The 20976-nt window shown below is 45.8% G+C and overlaps 1 protein-coding gene across 3 annotated transcripts in view; it reads left to right on the forward strand.

Moving 5' to 3' along the window:
* The window catches only part of scara5 (scavenger receptor class A, member 5 (putative)), a 158779-nt gene that overhangs the window by 129528 nt on the left and 8275 nt on the right, over positions 1-20976 (forward strand). The gene's annotated exons all lie outside the window — the stretch shown is intronic.

Here is a 20976-nt window from a genome sequence, read left to right on the forward strand (position 1 = left end):
GCAGGGAAAATGGAGTACGAGAAGAAGCTTGCAGGGAACATTAAGACAGATTGCAAAAGTTTCCACAGATATGTAAAGAGAAAAAGGTTAATAAAGACAAACGTAGGTCCCCTGCAGTCAGAATCAGTGGAAGTCATAACGGGGAACAAAGAAATGGCGGACCAATTGAACAAGTACTTTGGTTCGGTATTCACTGAGGAGGACACAAACAACCTTCCGGATATAAAAGGGGTCAGAGGGTCTGGTAAGGAGGAGGAATTGAGGGAAATCATTATTAGTTGGGAAATGGTGTTGGGGAAATTGATGGGATTGAAGGCTGATAAATCCCCAGGGCCTGATGGACTGCATCCCAGAGTACTTAATGAGGTGGCCTTGGAAATAGCGGATGCATTGACAGTCATTTTCCAACATTCCATTGACTCTGGATCAGTTCCTATCGAGTGGAGGGTAGCCAATGTAACCCCACTTTTTAAAAAAGGAGGGAGAGAGAAAACAGGGAATTATAGACCGGTCAGCCTGACATCGGTAGTGGGTAAAATGATGGAATCAATTATTAAGGATGTCATAGCAGCGCAATTAGAAAGAGGTGACATGATAGGTCCAAGTCAGCATGGATTTGTGAAAGGGAAATCATGCTTGACAAATCTTCTGGAATTTTTTGAGGATGTTTCCAGTAGAGTGGACAAGGGAGAACCAGTTGATGTGGTATATTTGGACTTTCAGAAGGCTTTCGACAAGGTCCCACACAAGAGATTAATGTGCAAAGTTAAAGCACATGGGATTGGAGGTAGTGTGCTGACGTGGATTGAGAACTGGTTGTCAGACAGGAAGCAAAGAGTAGGAGTAAATGGGTACTTTTCAGAATGGCAGGCAGTGACTAGTGGTGTACCGCAAGGTTCTGTGCTGGGGCCCCAGCTGTTTACACTGTACATTAATGATTTAGACGAGGGGATTAAATGTAGTATCTCCAAATTTGCGGATGACACTAAGTTGGGTGGCTGTGTGAGCTGCGAGGAGGATGCTGTGAGGCTGCAGAGCGACTTGGATAGGTTAGGTGAGTGGGCAAATGCATGGCAGATGAAGTATAATGTGGATAAATGTGAGGTTATCCACTTTGGTGGTAAAAACAGGGAGACAGACTATTATCTGAATGGTGACAGATTAGGAAAAGGGGATATGCAACGAGACCTGGGTGTCATGGTACATCAGTCATTGAAGGTTGGCATGCAGGTACAGCAGGCGGTTAAGAAAGCAAATGGCATGTTGGCCTTCGTAGCGAGGGGATTTGAGTACAGGGGCAGGGAGGTGTTGCTACAGTTGTACAGGGTCTTGGTGAGTCCACACCTGGAGTATTGTGTACAGTTTTTTGGTCTCCTAGCCTGAAGAAGGACATTCTTGCTATTGAGGGAGTGCAGCGAAGGTTCACCAGACTGATTCCGGGATGGCGGGACTGACCTATCAAGAAAGACTGGATCAACTGGGCTTGTATTCCCTGGAGTACAGAAGAATGAGAGGGGACCTCATAGAAACGTTTAAAATTCTGATGGGTTTAGACATGTTAGATGCAGGAAGAATGTTCCCAATGTTGGGGAAGTCCAGAACCAGGGGTCACAGTCTCAGGATAAGGGGTAAGCCATTTAGGACCGAGATGAGGAGAAACGTCTTCACCCAGAGAGTGGTGGAACTGTGGAATTCTCTACCACAGAAAGTTGTTGAGGCCAATTCACTAAATATATTCAAAAAGGAGTTAGATGAAGTCCTTACTACTAGGGGGATCAAGGGGTATGGCAAGAAAGCAGGAATGGGGTACTGAAGTTGCATGTTCAGCCATGAACTCATTGAATGGCGGTGCAGGCTAGAAGGGCCGAATGGCCTACTCCTGCACCTATTTTCTTTGTTTCCATGTTTCTATGTTTCTCAATCCATGTCAGCACACTACCCCCAATCCCATGTGCTTTAACTTTGCACATTAATCTCTTGTGTGGGACCTTGTCGAAAGCCTTCTGAAAGTCCAAATATACCACATCAACTGGTTCTCCCTTGTCCACTCTACTGGAAACATCCTCAAAAAATTCCAGAAGATTTGTCAAGCATGATTTCCCTTTCACAAATCTGACTTGGACCTATCATGTCACCTCTTTCCAAATGCGCTGCTATGACATCCTTAATAATTGATTCCATCATTTTACCCACTACTAAGGTCAGGCTGACCGGTCTATAATTCCCTGTTTTCTCTCTCCCTCCTTTTTTAAAAAGTGGGGTTACATTGGCTACCCTCCACTCAATAGGAACTGATCCAGAGTCAATGAAATGTTGGAAAATAACTGTCAATGCATCCGCTATTTCCAAGGCCACCTCCTTCAGTACTCTGGGATGCAGTCCATCAGGCCTTGGGGATTTATCCGCCAACAATCCCATCAAGTTCCCCAACACAATTTCCCGACTAATAAGGATTTCCCTCAGTTCCTCCTCATTACTCGAACCTCTGACCTCTTTTATATCCGGAAGGTTGTTTGTGTCCTCCTTAGTGACTACCGAACCAAAGTACTTGTTCAATTGGTCTGCCATTTCTTTGTTCCCCGTTATGACTTCCCCTGATTCTGACTGCAGGGGACGTTTGTCTGTACTAACCTTTTTCTCTTTACATATCTATGGAAACTTTTACAGTCCGTCTTAATGTTCCCTGCAAGCTTCTTCTCGTACTCCATTTTCCCTGCCCTAATCAAACTCTTTGTCCTCCTCTGCTGAGTTCTAAATTTCTCCCAGTCCCTGGGTTCGCTGCTATTTCTGGCCAATTTGTATGCCACTTCCTTGTCTTTAATACTATCCCTGATTTCCCTTGATAGCCACGGTTGAGCCACCTTCCCTTTTTTATTTTTACACCAGACAGGAATGTACAATTGTTGTAGTTCATCCATGCGGTCTCTAAATGTCCGACATTGCCCATCCATAGTCAACCCCTTAAGTATCATTCGCCAATCTATCTGAGCCAATTCACGCTTCATACCTTCAAAGTTACCCTTCTTTAAGTACTGAAACATGGTCTCTGAATTAACTGTTTCATTCTCCATCCTAATGCAGAATTCCACCATATTATGGTTACTCTTCCCCAAGGGGCCTCGCACAACGAGATTGCTAATTAATCCTCTCTCATTACACAACACCCAGTCTAAGATGGCCTCCCCCCTAGTTTGTTCCTCGACATATTGGTCTAGAAAACTATCCCTTATGCACTCCAGGAAATCCTCCTCCACCGTATTGTTTTCAGTTTGGTTAGCCCAATCTATGTGCATATTAAAGTCACCCATTATAACTGCTGCACCTTTATTGCATGCACCCCTAATTTCCTGTTTGATGCCCTCCCCAACATCACTGCTACTGTTTGGAGGTCTGTGCACAACTCCCACTAACGTTTTTTGTCCTTTGGTGTTCTGCAGCTCTACCCATATAGATTCCACATCATGCAAGCTAATGTCCTTCCTAACTATTGCATTAATCTCCTCTTTAACCAGCAATGCTACCCCACCTCCTTTTCCTTTTATTCTATCCTTGCTGAATGTTGAATACCCCTGGATGTTGAGTTCCCAGCCCTGATCATCCTGGAGCCACGTCTCTGTAATCCCAATCACATCATATTTGTTAACATCTATTTGCACAGTTAATTCATCCACCTTATTATGGATACGCCTTGCATTAAGACACAAAGCCTTCAGGCTTGTTTTTTTAACACCCTTTGTCCTTTTAGAATTTTGCTGTACAGTGGCCCTTTTTGTTCTTTGCCTTGTGTTTCTCTGCCCTCCACTTTTCCTCATCTCCTTTCTGTCTTTTGCTTTTGTCTCCTTTTTGTTTCCCTCTGTCTCCCTGCATTGGATCCCATCCCCCTGCCATATTACTTTAACTCCTTCCCAACAGCACTAGCAAACACTCCCCCTAGGACATTGGTTCCGGTCCTGCCCAGGTGCAGACTGTCCGGTTTGTATTGGTCCTAGCTCCTCCAGAACCGATTCCAATGCCCCAGGAATTTGAATCCCTCCCTGCTGCACCACTGCTCAAGCCACGTATTCATCTGCGCAATCCTACGATTCCTACTCTGACTAGTACGTGGCACTGGTAGCAATCCCGAGATTACTACTTTTGAGGTCCTACTTTTTAATTTAGCTCCTAGCTCCTTAAATTCGTTTTGTAGGATCTCATCCCTTTTTTTTACCTATGTCGTTGATACCAATGTGCACCACAATTGGTTTTGGGGGGACTGTCAGGAACGGGCTTTTGATCAGGCACGAAACCTACTGTGTTCAAACAAGTTGCTGACCCTGTACGACCCCTGTAAACATTTGGTTCTGACTTGTGAAGCATCGTCCTATGGGGTTGGGTGCGTGGCTTATGCCTCCAGGTCGCTCTCTCAAGCAAAACGGGGATATGTCATGGTCGAGAAGGAAGCGCTTGCATGTGTCTATGGTGTAAAAAAAAATGCATCAGTACCTCTTCGGTAGGAAGTTTGAATTAGAGACAGACCACAAGCCACTCACATCCCTGTTGTCAGACAGCAAGGCTGTCAATGCCAATGCATCAGCTCGCATACAGCGGTGGGCCCTCATGCTAGCTGCTTATGACTACTCCATCCAGCACCGGCCCAGCACTGAAAACTGCGCTGACGCACTCAGCAGGCTCCCACTGGCCACCACCGAGGGGCAGCTGAGCAAAGCGCTGAGGTGGTCATGGCTGTCGCTGCCTTTGACAGTGCAGGTTTCCCCATCACAGCCCGCCAGATCAAAATCTGGACAAACAGAGATCCCCTCTTATCCTTGATTAAGAAATGTGTCCTGACTGGGGATTGGGCGCCCGCACATGGAGCATGCCCTGAGGAGATCAGACCATTCCACAGGCGAATGGATGAGCTCTCCATCCAAGCCGACTGCCTACTATGGGGCAGCCGTGTAGTCATGCCCCAGAAGGGTAGGGAGGCATTCATCAGGGAACTCCACAGCGAGCACTCAGGCATTGTGATGATGAAGGCCATTGCCCGGTCGCACGTTTGGTGGCCTAGTATTGATTGAGACCTGGAACACTGTGTTCGCAGGTGCACGACATGTGCCCAGCTGGGTAATGCCCCCAGGGAGGCCTCATTTAGCCCGTGGCCCTGGCCCACCAAGCCATGGTCACGCATTCACATTGACTACGCGGATCCATTCATGGGGAAGATGTTTCTTATTTTGGTAGATGCGTACTCGAAATGGATCGAGTGCATCATCCTGAATTCATGCACGTCATCCACCACCGTGGAAAACTTACATGCGATCTTTGCAACCCATGGCTTGCCGGACATCCTGGTTAGTGACAATGACCCGTGTTTTATGAACTATGAATTCCGGGAGTTTATGTCGGACAATGGCATCAACCATGTCAGGACTGCGCCATTCAAGCCGGCCTCCAATGGTCAGGCGGAACGGGCAGTCCAAATCATTAAGCAAGGTATGCTCAGGGTTCAAGGACCCTCCCTACAATGCCGCCTATCGCGCCTCCTGCTGACCTATAGATCCCGCCCGCACTCGCTCACGGGAGTCCCGCCCGCAGAGCTACTCATGAAACGGACACTCAAAACTCAGTTGTCCCTCATTCACCCAATCCTGACCGACATAGTTGAGGGCAAGCGCAAGTCACAAAACGAGTACCATGACCATAATTCAATGGGGAGATGCATAGAAATAAATGATCCTGTATTCGTCCTCAATCATGCCATGGGGCCCAAATGGCTTGAGGGCACTGTAATTGGCAAAGAAGGGAATAGGATCATTGTGGTAAAACTCAACATTGGCCAGATATGCCATAAGCATCTGGACCAAGTAAAAAAAAGATTCAGCATGGACACGGAGGAACCTGAAGAACACCATGAGATGGAGCTCACACTACCGCCAGCAAATGTGCAACAAGAGCAATCGGAAGAATGCACAGTCCCTGAGGTCAGCCCGGACAGGCCGGAATTACCACAGGTGACAGACACTCACGTTAGTGTCCAACAACCAGAGCCCCAACTGCAGCGCTCCACGAGGGAGCGCAGACCACCTGAAAGACTAAACCTATGATCCCAGTAAGACTTTGGGGGGGGAAGGTTATGTCATGTTTGTAACTACAATGCAACACCACTGTATTACTGTATACACTCAACTCAGATGCACACCTTGACCACAGGGGTGAACTTGTGGGAGACACTCCTTACCTGATCTCACAGGTATATAAAGGGAGGTCCCATGCAGGGTCATCACTTCTGGAGTCCTGTCATAAAGAGCAGGTCACAGAGTGGCCTTGTCCCTGGAATGTACCTCGTGTGGTTTCATGCTGTAGAGTAAGGACTTTACAGAAACGTATAAGATTATGAGGGGGCTAGACAAGGGTGGATGCAGAGAGGACGTGATGGAGGAGACTAGAAATAGAGGGCATGATCTTAGAATAAGGGGCCGCCCATTTAAAACTGAGGTGAGGAGAAATTTTTTCTCTCAGAGGGTTGTAAATCTGTGGAATTCGCTGCCCCAGAGAGCTGTGGAAGCTGGGACATTGAATAAATTTAAGACAGAAATAGACAGTTTCTTAAACGATAAAGGGATAAGGAGTTATGTAGATCGGGCAGGGAAGTGGACCCGAGTCCATGATCAGATCAGCCATGATCACATTAAATGGTGGAGCAGGCTCGGGGGACCATATGGCCTACTCCTACTCCTATTTCTTATGTTCTTATGTTGCTTAAAAACCTAATATTGCTAGCCCCTCAATTCTATTAATAGGAAAGGATTTCATTCCATTCATGCTCAATTACCTTATCATGCTCGCTATCCAGGATGCTGGCGGTATGAAAGCTGCAGACAGAGGGGGAGGTCCATAGAATTACATGATTCTATTTAACCTGTGCACTAGTGGAGAGTGACGAATATCAAGGCCATTGTCTGCCTTGGGGCTATCGTATATCAACAGCATGAGTTACTTTCTTTAAGAAAAAATCAAGCCAGTAATATAACGCATCATTGAAACAATGCCATTGCGTTCAAGGACATTACTGGAACAGTCTCTCTCCAGGAATGTCATAACTTTTAAAGCAGGAAGCTCCCTTCTTTCAATTCCACAAAGTGGGAGCACAGGTTAGAGTTGGCCAATAAAGTTCCAGAACTTACTTTCAATATTTTAAAATTCTCAGGAAATTACCAACCTATATAGGAACAAAGTTTGAGATCCAAAACAACATGCCCAGCAGATGACTAAGTTATATATAAATCAGGTGATATATCCCTTGAAAAATTGATAAACTCAGTATCAGCAGCTTTCACATAGATCTTGATGTACGTAGCAACTGTACAAGTCGTCAACCATTATTACAGTATACCTACCCTCGCAGGTCGGGGTCCCCACGCTGCTCCCTGGACCGCACGCCGCTCCTTTTATGGCCCCGACCTGCTGCTGATGGTTTCTCGCAGATCGGGGCCATAAAAGGAGTGGCGTGCGGCCCAGGGAGCAGCGTGGAGGCAGGCCACTACAAGGTATAGTGCGAGCTGGTGCAGGATGGCAACGACAGTGAAGAGTGATGTCAGCAAGGTCCAGGTCAGTGATTGGAGTGTGGGCAGATGCAGCAGGAGCAGCAAAATCAGGCGAAGGAGCTGTGAGAGACTATGGAGGGATGTGATCGGGGCCCAGGGGAGGCGTGAGTTCGGGGTCAGAGGCCCAGGGGCAGCACGGGCCAGCCCACACTGCGATATGTGTGTGAACTAGGTCCATGCAGCAGAGCAGGTCTTCAGTTGTCTTGGGTAATCTTTGCCACTGGACCAAGACCTAGCTCTGTCAAGCCCATATGGTGGCTGGTGTGCAACGACCACCACATGTTAAAAAAATCCATGCACAGGCATCTTCCACCCTTGAGGATGTAGTTCAGGTTCTTCATTCAAAACACCTGTGAACTCATCCTTTTTTTTGGCGTGGAAGCAAGTCATCCTCGTTTCGAGGGGCTGCCTATGATGGATTAATGATACCTACCCTGTCTTGGCACCCAGGATGTTACAGACATCAGAGTTTCCTCTCAGAAAATCCCATTATCTACCTTTTCATAGCATTGCTGCACATCTACTGTATTTTCTCAGACATTAGAAGTTGAAGCTCGAGCAAGAGTCAGCATAAACTTTGTCTAGATTATCTCAAAGAAGTAACGTTCCAAACAGGACTTTTACAGTTTTAGTTGACAAATCCATTGTTCCTCTGAACATCGCTCTTACAGGGTGAGCTATTCAAGCACAGAGCCCTAGAAATTGGATAAGGCCTGAAAACAGATGCGGGCATTGTGCAGCGCTATTTGCCTGTGCTCATTCAAAGTGGTGCAGCAGCATGCAAAATTTGTGCTTCTTGCTCATTATAATGATTGCAGCGTTGATCTCAGCACTAAACACGCTGCTGATTGGCTTGGCGCTGAACAGGGAGGGCCAATATCGGGTGCAGTCTACTGGTCAATAAAGTTTGGCCGAGGCTCTCTGCACTACTTAAAGGGGTGGTGCTTTGTTGCAGAAACACCTCATTATCATTGTGGAGAGAGCCATAGCCCAATAGCCAAGAGAGAAGGTGAGGAGATTTTCTGAGGCCTTAGTCGTGGGGGGTTCAAAGATGCCGTGAGGTCCTTTACCTGCAGAGGGGCAGGAGGCTTTTAAGGCATAACACCCAAAGGATATGGGAGATCGCTGAAGCCATCAGTACGACGTGTTGTCCCCAGGACCTGGATCCAGCGCCGCAAAAAGTTTAATGACTGCACTCGAGTGGTCAAGGCGATTGAACACATCTTCAAATGACATATCCCACCATCTGCACCACTAGCCTCACACACTGCATAATGCACCACATCCCCATCACTCACTCAGCAATCACCACTCATACCTCACAATCAAAGCTTCACTTCACCCTTGCACACTTAGCACTGCTGCAAAACTCACATCCACATCTCACATCTTGCACACACTGCCAGCTATTCAACTATGGCAGGCACATCACCCAAACACATTGCACCACACTCACTGACACACTTCTCTTTCTCTTGCAGGCATAACCGCCGGGAGCAGCAACAAACGGGTGGAGGGGAAACCTGTCTGCAGACCCTGACAGAGCTGGAGGAAGCAGTGCTGGAGATCATTGGAGGGACTGTCACAGAGTCTGTGGAGAGCAGGAAAGTTGAAACCATTGCTGATGATGGCGGTATGCTCGTACCTAATCCTCTTCCGAGATCCCACTACCCCCTCATCACACAATATCTTCTCACTTACAATCTGCTGATGGTGTATACATGGATATCTTGCTTCCCCCATCCCCTCACCAAAACGTGCCTTTCTCCTTTCAGATACCCAAAAAGTCCCACCAGCACAGCCACTCCTGAAGAAGGAGAGTAAAGGAGAAGAGGTACATCACTGCATCTGATATTTGCAGGCACCAGCTCAGAAAATGGCATTGCACGGACTTTAGAGGGTAGTATAGAGAGGTAGGATCTGCATGTAATGCACAAGTAGGCTGCAGCCAGGCCAGGGGAAAAGGGTAGCTCGGCTGCACATGACTCAGATGTTGATCTCGATGGGGTGGCCTTCAGACGAAGGATGATGTTGTTTTTATTTGCGTTTGATAAATTTATAAACTATGTTTGGAATGTGTGTTTTGTGGTGGCTCTCATTTCAGCTTTGTGCCCAGGAGGATGCTGTGATGTTCTGTGACAGAGGGATGATAAGGTGGGGAAGTTGTGAGCAATGGGGATCTGGGGTTTCATTCATTGGAACCGAGTCTGATAAGGGACTCATGGACAGCCTGTCCGGAATGGGGATCTGTTGCCTGCCTCTTCCCCCTCCTCCTTAGGTTCCTGGAATCTGTGGTGGCAAGAACTGCGTCCTCACAATGGCCAAGTTGTAGAGCATGCAGGAGACTACCATGAAATGGGACACCCGCTCGGGCATGTACTGGAGTGCTCCTCCCAAGCGATCAAGGCTGCGGAACCATTGCTTTACCACCCAAATGGTTCCTCGTGGCTGTCATTATATGATTGCTGGCCACGAGTCAGTCAGTCAGTCATAGGCAGTCCCTCGAAACGAGGATGACTTGCTTTCACGCCAAAAAAGGATGAGTTCACAGGTGTTTCAATGAAGGACCCAAACTACATCCTCAAGGGTGGAAGATGCCTGTGCGTGGATATTTTTAACGTGTGGTGGCCATTGCATACCAGCCACATGGCCATGAGTGGTGGGGTAGCAGATGGGTGTCATCAACCAGGTGCAAAGTGGATAGCCTTGTCTCCAAGCAACCACCTTTGGGTTCGACATGGTGCCTGGAAGATTGCTGGCACAGCAGACTGGGGCAGGATGAAGGCATCGTGACTGCTGCCAGGATACCGGGCATTCACCATCACGATGCGCTGGGCGTGTTCACACACCAACTGCAAATTAAGTGAGCGGCAACCTATGCAGTTACAGAACATCTCAGGATTAGTTTGAGGCGCCCGTAAAGCCACGTGTGTGCAGTTGATGGCGCCCTGCACCATGGGTAAACCCGATATCCTGACAAAGGCACATGCGCGCTCCTCCTGCTTATCTCTGTTCAGAGAGAAGACAATGAAGTCCCTTCTCCTGGAGTACAGAGCCTCTGTGACTTCCCAGATACAGCGATGGATGGCGACTGGGAGATGTTAGCTATGTCTCCTGCTCCAGACTGGAAGGATCCGGTGGTGAAAAAATTGAAGTGTACGGTAACCTTGAGGGCCACTGGCAGTGCCCTCGATGCCCTGTTCTGAGGCTGCAGGTCTGGTTGCAGCAGGTGACAGAGTTCTGTGGCCATTCCTTGGTGAAGTGGAGTGCAGTTCTCCTGGCCTAAATGCAGGTAGAAGTGCTCTCGGAAGACTCCAGTTGGATAAGGCCTCCTGCTGGGAGACCACTCCTCCCTCTGTGAACATCTTGTCCTCTTCTTCCCTGCCTCCGCTCTATCTCCCTGTCATACTCGAGTGCAAGGGTGCCTGCAAGTAGAGTCACCATGACTGGGAGCAGGTGGTGTGAGCAGAACCCTTTAAATGAGAAGAAAGGCGTTCTCCACTTTCAGGAACACACCATGTCACCTCACCAACTTTAGCCAACTCTAGAAAGCTCCAATACAACACATTGTGTGCTTATGTCTAAAGTTGACAAACTGAACAACATTATTTCACACTTATTTTGCTAGCAATATTGCAGGATGCAAGCCCTTTAAAATTCATTATGGTCTATTTTGACTTTTGTGCAACCAACCAGCAGTCAGCAGCGAAGGGGTCCCTGCCATTTTGAGGTCCCTGCTACATTTAAATCTGACCGTCAAGCTGCGGGACACCAAACCAGGGTCCAGGGTGTGCAGATGTCCTATCTGCCAGATCTCTGCCTAAAGATGTGAATCCCCCCCTCGTACCCACCCCTTATTCCCTTCATTTTCTATACTTTACGCACACTCTCATCAGCTCGCCAGATTGAGGCTTCAGAATTGGTGGGGGTAGTGTGACCACGAAGGGTGGGGCCCCAGGGCTGCATGGCCCACATTATTTTGTTAGCCCTTTTATTTTGTACTTCTAAAGGTGGGAATTTTTTTTAGATCTGACTTCTGAATTCCAAAAGAATTATTTTGAATTTCTAGAGAAGCATTGACTGTAGCCATGAATATTTTGATCTTTTTGAGCTATACTTCTTTTATTAGAATAAAACATTTTGGAGGCATATTCCTCTGTAATCCCATGCGAAATTTGCCATGTTCTTGACCAAAATAGCAGGAAAATGGGGCAACAAGGCTTACCACAGCCTCACAGCCCTGACCAGGATTTCCCTCCCCCAACCGGGACTGCCTGCTCCTTCCTGCCCACTGCATGCAAATGAGGTGAGGAGGGTGGTGCCATTGTCCTGGAGGATTTTCTTTCTTTCCACCTGTGTTGTTGCCACTTCCCAGAGCTGCCATGGTAAGCAGTGGTAAATGCTGTGAGATGCCCCCTGTAGCAGGCCTTGGTTTCCAATTTTGAGAACAGTTCTGCATCTTTAAGTTCTCTCACTGGATTTTCTGGTGCAGGAGTGCCCACCATGTATACTTAATGACCACCAACCCAGGAAATTGGATTGGGGTTGGGGCTGGGGCAGATATGAAGGGATGTGCTAAAGTCCTGCCTGCCAGATCTCTGCCAAAAGATGTGAATTCCTCCCTCGTCCCCACCCCTTGCTCCCTTTATTTTCTATACTTTACGCACACTCTCTTAGTTTTAGCACCTTGAGTCAGTCAATTTCAGGGTCTCATTGTGGATGTGCCACAATTTATCCAGTATTCAAAATGGGGTAAAGTTTTTAACTATAAAAGTATCAGTAGTCAACCTTTATAAGGGATAATGGTGCACCTTTTTTTTTGCCAGAATTACAGATCCAAAGCAGAGTTTGCTCCAAATGCACCTTCAGAGATTTGGCTATTCTGTAGCAATGTAATTAACCATCTGCATAAATTCAGGTTAATATGATTCTAATATGATTCATTTGGCAATAAAACTTCAAAACTAAAAATAATTCCATTACTCAGCAATGTATACTGAAACGAGATAGGGAATGTACGTCTTATAGGTCATTTCTGAATTCACGTTCCAGGTGCATATCAGGAATTGATCCATAAATTTTAAATCAACAGAAAACCATGGATTGCACCCAAATTTCCTATATTTGATTTCTGGCAGGTGAGGAAGTGCAATTTAATAAATGTAATCTTTTTAAGTGCTCGCATTAACACTCCCAATACCACAAAACTGAAGTAAAGTAACATTTTTCACTATCCTTCCCAGCGATATGCTTTAAGTGCAACAATTATAGAGACCCTCACCCCCATACGCTAATATTTCCAGTTCCAATCTTCGCTGAGGAGAAAGAGACGCAAACCCTTTTTGAACTGCCATTTTCAATCAGTGCACATCCCAAAAGGGACAAGTAGAAGGGACTGCCAGCTGGGTAATAAAGCTTTTCAGAATTTGTTATCTATATCTAGTAATACTATTCCAATGTATATAATTTCCAATTACTCATATAATACCTGCATTTACTGAATGGGACTATGAAAAGGAACAAAAACATGTCTGATGATCAGCTGGGCTTGTTTGCATATCTACCAGAAGAGAATCTGGCTTTGAAATAGAGAGATTTAGAAAAGGCCATCAAATTAAGAAGTTAAGAATGTTCATATAGAAACATAGAAACATAGAAAATAGGTGCAGGAGTAGGCCATTTGGCCCTTTGAGCCTGCACCACCATTCAATGAGATCATGGCTGATCATTGCCTCAGTACCCCTTTCCTGCTTTCTCTCCATACCCCTTGATCCCTTTAGCCGTAAGGGCCATATCTAACTCCCTCTTGAATATATCCAATGAACTGGCATCAACAACTCTCTGCGGCAGATAATTCCACAGGTTAACAACTCTCTGAGTGAAGAAGTTTCTCCTCATCTCAGTCCTAAATGGCCTGCCCCTTATCCTTAGACTGTGTCCCCTGGTTCTGGACTTCCCCAACATCGGGAATATCTCATCATATTTCTGATTTGTTTATAAATATAGCCCATGTGGGCAAATGGGATGAGGTACAGTTAGTATACAGCTCTCAGTTTGGGGAAAGAAAATTAACACTATTTCTTTCTTCTACATGTGGAACCAATACTGTTTGCAAGAAAAATTGTTTTGCAGCATTTGATGTAAATTGGAATATGCTGCAAAGGGAGAAGCAACAACGTTACTTAAGTGTATTAAGTGGAATTGTTACCAATGTTTCTCCTAAAATAGTTTATTTGAAACAGAAAACCAAAGAAACATTACCAGTGAGAGCTATTTAAAACATGTCAAAAACATTTTACTTCCTCTTAGAAAAAAAGATATCCATTAGCTACACAGATGGCTTTGTCAGGGTGATAGGATACATAGTTGTTGGCTGTAAGACTCTTAAGGAAATTGTGATTAAACACAGATGTCTACATTTAATCGAGACTTTGAACAGGATTCCAAACACCATGAACCATCCTACATAAATGTCTTAGTAGTTTTGCTATGACTTATTAAAGATGATTGTTCAAGTTCATGTTGCTGATGGGGAGCCTCAGCCAGCAGCAGCACACAGCAGGAAGTAGTGGGCTTATTGCCCATAATTTCCCGCCATGTACAACCAGCACGCTAGGCTGCCTATCAGCAACGCAAACTCTTGCTGTCTGGTGCTCAGCGATTGTTAGCTGTGGCTCAATGGTCGTTTTCTTGCCTGAATCAGAAGGTTGTGGGGTCATATCCCAGTGCTGACTTCCTCCTCTTGCAGCAACAGGTTGGAACAGACTGTGGATGTTGGTGCTCTCTCAGTTAAACAGATAAACAGATATTCGTCAGTTGAAAATCACCGCCATGTTGTTCATACCAGCTTAACTAGGTGGGAATGGGAGAAGAGTGCCAGATTGATTCAGTGAGGGAGATGGATATGAATGCCAAGAGGAACTGAGAGGGTTGAGAAGAGAGTGGCCTAGAAATGTGGAAGCGCTCACTTTTGGCAGAATGGTGTGGTCTGAGGCACCCTTGACATTGGGCGTCGGATCTCATTGTCATAGAGCTGGCATCGCACCACAGCCCACCTGCGAGAGTGGAGAGGACGGGGAAAAAATTGGGCCGCTGCTAGTGCCGCAGCCGTGCTCAAGTAATTGGGTCCTCGGGATGGGAGGGCGAGAGAACGCAGGGCCGCAGGTCGAGGTGGGGGTCGGTATGGGGTTGGGGTTGGGGGTGGGGGGGTGCCTGGAGTCACGGGAGAGGGAGATCAGGCGTTACGGTGGGATGGGGGTGGAAGAACGAGAGTCAGGCAGCTTGGTCCGTGTGGGTGTAAAATTGTGGGTTGAAGATCTCACGCCGGGGAGGGTGGGGAGCGGCGGCGATTAGCAGGGTCCTTTATTGTGGGGTCAGGAGGATCACTCCTTGTTGCAGGCATTCTGTAGAACTAAATTCCTGATTAAAGGTTGCGATAACAGGGCAAACCAATGTTGGAGCTGGGATCTCAAGCAGGAGTTAGGCCCCTTATTTGCATATATAAAGGGTCTAACCCTTGCTTCAGGCATGGGTAAATGTCGCCTTGTTTGTCCTTACCCAATATGGCGGGTGTCGTACTTCCAGCCCGTTATTTTGGGACCTCAGTAGATCACATAGTGCCCGTTTTTCAAATGTTACTCAGCCCAATTTCTAGGCCATTGTCTCTATGAAAAATGAGCAGTTGGATAGTCTACAGCATCTCTGTGAACTGGATCGGGGAGGGTACAGTGCCTTTTTAAACTGGGCAGTGGGATGGTTAGATGTGGGAGAGTAACTATTGAGGTAAGTTTGGGGTAATTGTTAGTCTGCTAAAAATCCAAACGTCACTTTGTTTTTTCTTTATTGGATTAAAGTCTATTAATCGTGACTGCAGTAAAGATAATGCATGTAGGAAACAATTTTTACAATGCATTCAGCACTGTTTCCCAGATGAGCATGTTTAATAAAATAAAAACAAAGTCATTTAGTTCTGGTAAATGAATTGAGGCAAATAAATGATGTGAGCATCGAAAAACAAGTGTGAAATAGCAACCACAACATAGTTTGGTTTTATGCAAAAACAGAAAAGGATAATGAAGAGGGAAAGATAATGGGGGTTAATTTTAAACCAAGACAGGTGGGAGGTTAAAATGTTTTAAATGTGCAACCCGTCTCCAATAGAGACAACCAACCAGCTCCTAGGTCACTAAAGTATTTTAAGGTGGCTGTGTGCCTCCATTTTAACATAACTTTTAGTTTTAATGCCTGTAGACCAGGTTTCCCAGGCCTCTCGAAGGGAGATGAAGGGAGCCAGCAGATGAAGGGAGCTGTGGCCAGATACATCAGGCCACATTAAAATTAAACCCCATTATCTTTCACTCTTCATTACAGCACTGCTTGTGGGCCAGGAGCATGAGTGCTTCCCTCCAGCACACCAAGCTCACCTTCACGCGGTTGGATGCTGCGATCGGCGGATCCCCACCCCCCCCCGTGACGTGTGACCACCAGCACCCACCCCGCCCAATGGCAGGCTTGCGTCTGCTCCGCTCCCTGACTACTTTCCTGCCCAACAGCTGGTGAGACTGTCAATCTGGCTGGTTGTAGCCGGGAAAACTTGAAAACATTTTAAACAGGTCCTGCCATTAAATTCAAAGTTCACGCCAAATTAACTAGTTCGAACAGTTAGTAAACAGGTTGACAGATCATCTATGGGAAATCTTAAAATATGAGATGCATAAAATACAAAAATAAATATATTCCTAGGGGTTCCAAAATATGGAATTCCATGGATAAATAGTGAGATTAAAACTGAGCTGAAATTTAAAATGAAGGCACGTGATAAAGTTAGGTCTAGCAATACTAAATATAATTATGAGCACTTCTGTACCTCCAGGCAGTACATTCAGGTAAGTATTTTTTACAAATTTACCTCTTTGGTGGCAACCTGCAGCAGTCGCTAATTAGACCACATGTTGAATTCTGGTTTTCCTGAACATAACCTTTAGGACAACCCAGTTTTGCACAGGGGGCCTCAGGCATTGGTCCCCTTCTTTGCACATTTAATGCCTGTTTCAGGCACGGGCCCTAGACATCTATTTTTATGATGATATCAATATGGCAGACAGTGCACTTCTGGCTCTAAATGAGCACGCGCTTCCTGTCCACCATATTGGATGCTTGGCTGCCATATAGCACCTGAAAAACAGGCACAGCGCCATCAAATTTCTAGGCTAACCTCTTCCAGTATAGCATTCAGCTGAATTCTGAATTGTGCTCATTTTTATCAACAGCTGGTTATTCAAATATTTTAAAAAAGAACTGAACTTATATAGCAGGTTATGACATTCCAAAATACAATGAATTACTTTGTTTGAAGTTTAGTTACTGTTTTTATATGAGCAACGCTGCAGCCAATTTGTGTACAGCAAGATCCCAATAATGGGGTTGGAGGGTGAGGTTGGGGTGTGGTGAACTTGCCTTGCAATGACACAGAAAAATTGCAACATATCTGGGTGGAGGTATACTTTGTGCCCCGTGGCTGGAAGAACCATTGTTTTTTTCTAAACATAAATCAGCCACAGCAAACTTGAAGTATATGAACTGAGCAAAATTCAGGTATTTAGTGAATTAACCAAATCTGGTCCAAATCAGGTAACTTTAGGATGAAAAACTAGCTCAATGCTCACATGCAGTAAGTTTCCATGTGGTTCCATGTACTTACAGACAGGGCCGGATTTATGGCCTGATGGCCCTGGGCAAATTGATCCAAATGGTCCTACAGTTATGTTTGTTCATGTTCAGAACGCATTGCAGCACTGGAGCTGTGGGTCGATTCACTCTGGAGCATCCGCGATGCTGAGGATGTCGCGAATAGCACGTTTAGTGAGTTGACCATACCGCAGGTAAAGGTCACACAGACAGATAGGGAATGGGTGACCAACAGGAAGAGCAGTGGAAGGAAGGTCGGGCAGAGGTCCCCTGCGGTCATTCCCCCTCCAAACAGGTACACCGTTTTGGGTACTGTTGGGGGGGATGACATATCAGGGGAGGGCAGCAGCAGCCAAGTCCATGGCACCATGGGTGGCTTTGCTGCACAGGAGGGCAGGAAAAAGAGTGGGAGAACTATAGTGGTAGGGGATTCTATTGTAAGGGGAATAGATAAACGTTTCTGCGGCCGCAATCGAGATCCCAAGATGGTATGTTGCCTACCCTAATGCAAGGGTCAAGGATGTCTCGGAGTGGTTGCAGGACATTTTGGAGGGGGAGGGTGAATAGCCAGTTGCTGTGGTGCATATATGTACCAACGTTTTGGTAAAAAACAGGATGAGGTCCGACAAGCTGAATTTAGGGAGCTAGAAGTTAAATTAAAAAGTAGGACCTCAAAGGTAGTAATCTCAGGATTGCTACCAGTGCCACGTGCTAGTCGGAGTAGGAATCGCAGGATAGCTCAGATGAATATGTGGCTTGAGGAGTGGTGCAAGAGGGAGGATTCAAATTCCTGGGACATTGGAACTGGTTCTGGGGGAGGTGGGATCGGTACAAACCGGACGGTCTGCACCTGGGCAGGACCGGAACCAATGTCTTAGGGGGAGTGTTTGCTAGTGCTGTTGGGGAGAGGTTAAACTAATATGGCAGGGGGATGGGAACCTATGCAGGGAGACAGAGGGGAATAAAATGGAGACAGAAACAAAAGATAGAAAGAAGAAACATAAAAGTGGAGGGCAGAGAAAACCAAGGCACAAATCAAAAAGGGCCACATGACAGCAAAATTCTAAAGGGGCAAACTATGTTAAAAAGACAAGCCTGAAGGCTCTGTGCCTCAATGCGAGGAGTATTCGGAATAAGGTGGACAAATTAACTGCACAGGCAGCAATTAATGAATATGATATAATTGGCATCACGGAAACATAGCGGCAGGGTGACCAAGGCTGGGAACTCAACATCCAAGGGTATTCAACATTCAGGAAGGATAGACAGAAAGGAATTGGAGGTGGGGTAGCGTTGCTGGTTAAAAAGGAAATTAACGCAATAGTAAGGAAGGACATTAGCTTGGATGATGTGAAATCTGTATGGGTGGAGCTGCGGAATACCAAAGGGCAGAAAACGCTAGTGGGATTTGTGTACAGACCACCAAACAGTAGTAGTGAGGTTGGGGACAGCATCAAACAAGAAATTAGGAATGCGTGCAATAAAGGTACAGCAGTTTTCATGGGCGACTTTAATCGACACATAGATTGGGCTAACCAAACTGGTCGCAATACGGTGGAGGAATATTTCCTGGAGTGTATTAGGGATGGTTTTCCAGGCCAATATGTCGAGGAACCAACTACAGGGCTGGCCATCCTAGACTGGGTGATGTGCAATGAGAAAGGACTAATTAGCAATCTTGTTGTGCGAGGCCTGTTGGGGAAGAGTGACCATAGAATTCTTCATTAAGATGGAGCCAATGGGAACCAAGGGTCTAGAGAGAAGGAGGAACTGAAGGAAATCCTTATTAGGCGGGAAATTGTGTTCGGGAAATTGATGGGATTGAAGGCCTATAAAACCCTGAGGCCTGATAGTCTGCATCCCAGAGTATTTAAGGAAGTGGCCCTAGAAATATTGGATGCATTGGTGATCATTTTCCAACAGTCTATCGACTCTGGATCAGTTCCTATGGACTGAAGGGTAGCTAATGTAACACCACTTTTTAACAAAGGAGGGAGAGATAAAACAGGGAATTATAGACTGGTTAGCCTGACATCAGTAGTGGGGAAAATGTTGGAATCAATTATTAAAGATGAAATAGCAGCGCATTTGGAAAGCAGTGACAGGATCGGTCCAAGTCAGCATGGATTTATGAAAGGGAAATCATGCTTGACAAATCTTCTAGAATTTTTTGAGGATGTAACTAGTAGAGTGGACAAGGGAGAACCAGTGGATGTGGTGTATTTGGACTTTCAAAAGGCTTTTGACAAGGTCCCACACAAAAGATTGGTTTGCAAAATTAAAGCACATGGTATTGGGGGTAGTGTATTGACGTGGATAGTGAACTGGTTGGCAGACAGGAAGCAGAGAGTCGGGATAAACGGGTCCTTTTCAGAATAGCAGGCAGTGACTAGTGGGGTGCCGCAGGGCTCAGTGCTGGGACCCCAGCTCTTTACAATATACATGAACGATTTAGATGAAGGAATTGAGTGTAATATCTCCAAGTATGTGGATGACACTAAACTGGGTGATGGTGTGAGCTGTGAGGAGGATGCTAAGAGGCTGCAGGGTGACTTGGACAGGTTAGGTGAGTGGGCAAATGCATAGCAGATGCAGTATAATGTGGATAAATGTGAGGCTATCTAATTTGGTGGCAAAAACACGAAGGCAGAATATTATCTAAGTGGCGGCAGATTAGGAAAAGGGGAGGTTCAACAAGACCTGGGTGTCATGGTACATCAATAATTGAAAGTTGGCATGCAGGTACAGCAGGCGGTGAAGAAGGCAAATGGTATGTTGGCCTTCATAGCTAGGGGATTTGAGTATGGAGCAGTGAGTTCTTACTGCAGTTGCACAGGGCCTTGGTGAGGCCGGACCTGGAATATTGTGTTCAGTTTTGGTCTCCTAATCTGAGGGAGTGCAGCAAAGGTTCACCAGACTGATTCACGGGATGGCAGGACTGACATATGAGGAGAGACTGCATCGACTGGGCCTGGATTCACTGGAATTTAGGATAAGAGGGGATCTCATAGAAACGTATAAAATTCTGACAGGACTGGACAGGTTAGATGCAGAAAGAATGTTCTCGATGTTGGTGAAGTCCAGAACCAGTGGACACCGTTTAAGGATAAGAGGTAAGCCATTTAGGACTGAGATAAGGAGAAACTTCTTCACTCAGAGAGTTGTTAACCTGTGGAATTCCCTACCGCAGAGAGTTGTTGATGCCAGTTCATTGGATATATTCAAGAGGGAGTTAGATATGGCCCTTACGGCTAAAGGGATCAATGGGTATGGAGAGAAAGCAAGAAAGGGGTACTGAGGTGAATGATCAGCCATGATCTTATTGAATGGTGGTGCAGGCTCGAAGGGCCAAATGGCCTAGTCCTGCACCTATTTTCTATGTTTCTATGTTTCATTACATTACGCATATGATTCTGACTCTGAGTATGAAAACATAGACCAGTATATTCAGCAATGAAAGCATATACATCAAATGTATAAATACAATAACAAATTACTACGGTAGACTTATACTATAATATATTATATATTAACATATATTTTATATATTAAATATATTATATAATAACAGTTAAATAATAACACAGATAAATAGTAAAGATCTTGTCTCTGCAAAAATAGGTATGTACACGTTCGGCCAATAAACAATATTTTCCTTGATCTTGTTTTTCCACTCTTATTGTCTATTCTATTCAGCCTGTTTGGG

The sequence above is a fragment of the Pristiophorus japonicus genome, chromosome 7, assembly GCF_044704955.1.
Source record: "Pristiophorus japonicus isolate sPriJap1 chromosome 7, sPriJap1.hap1, whole genome shotgun sequence".
NCBI lineage: Eukaryota > Metazoa > Chordata > Chondrichthyes > Pristiophoridae > Pristiophorus > Pristiophorus japonicus.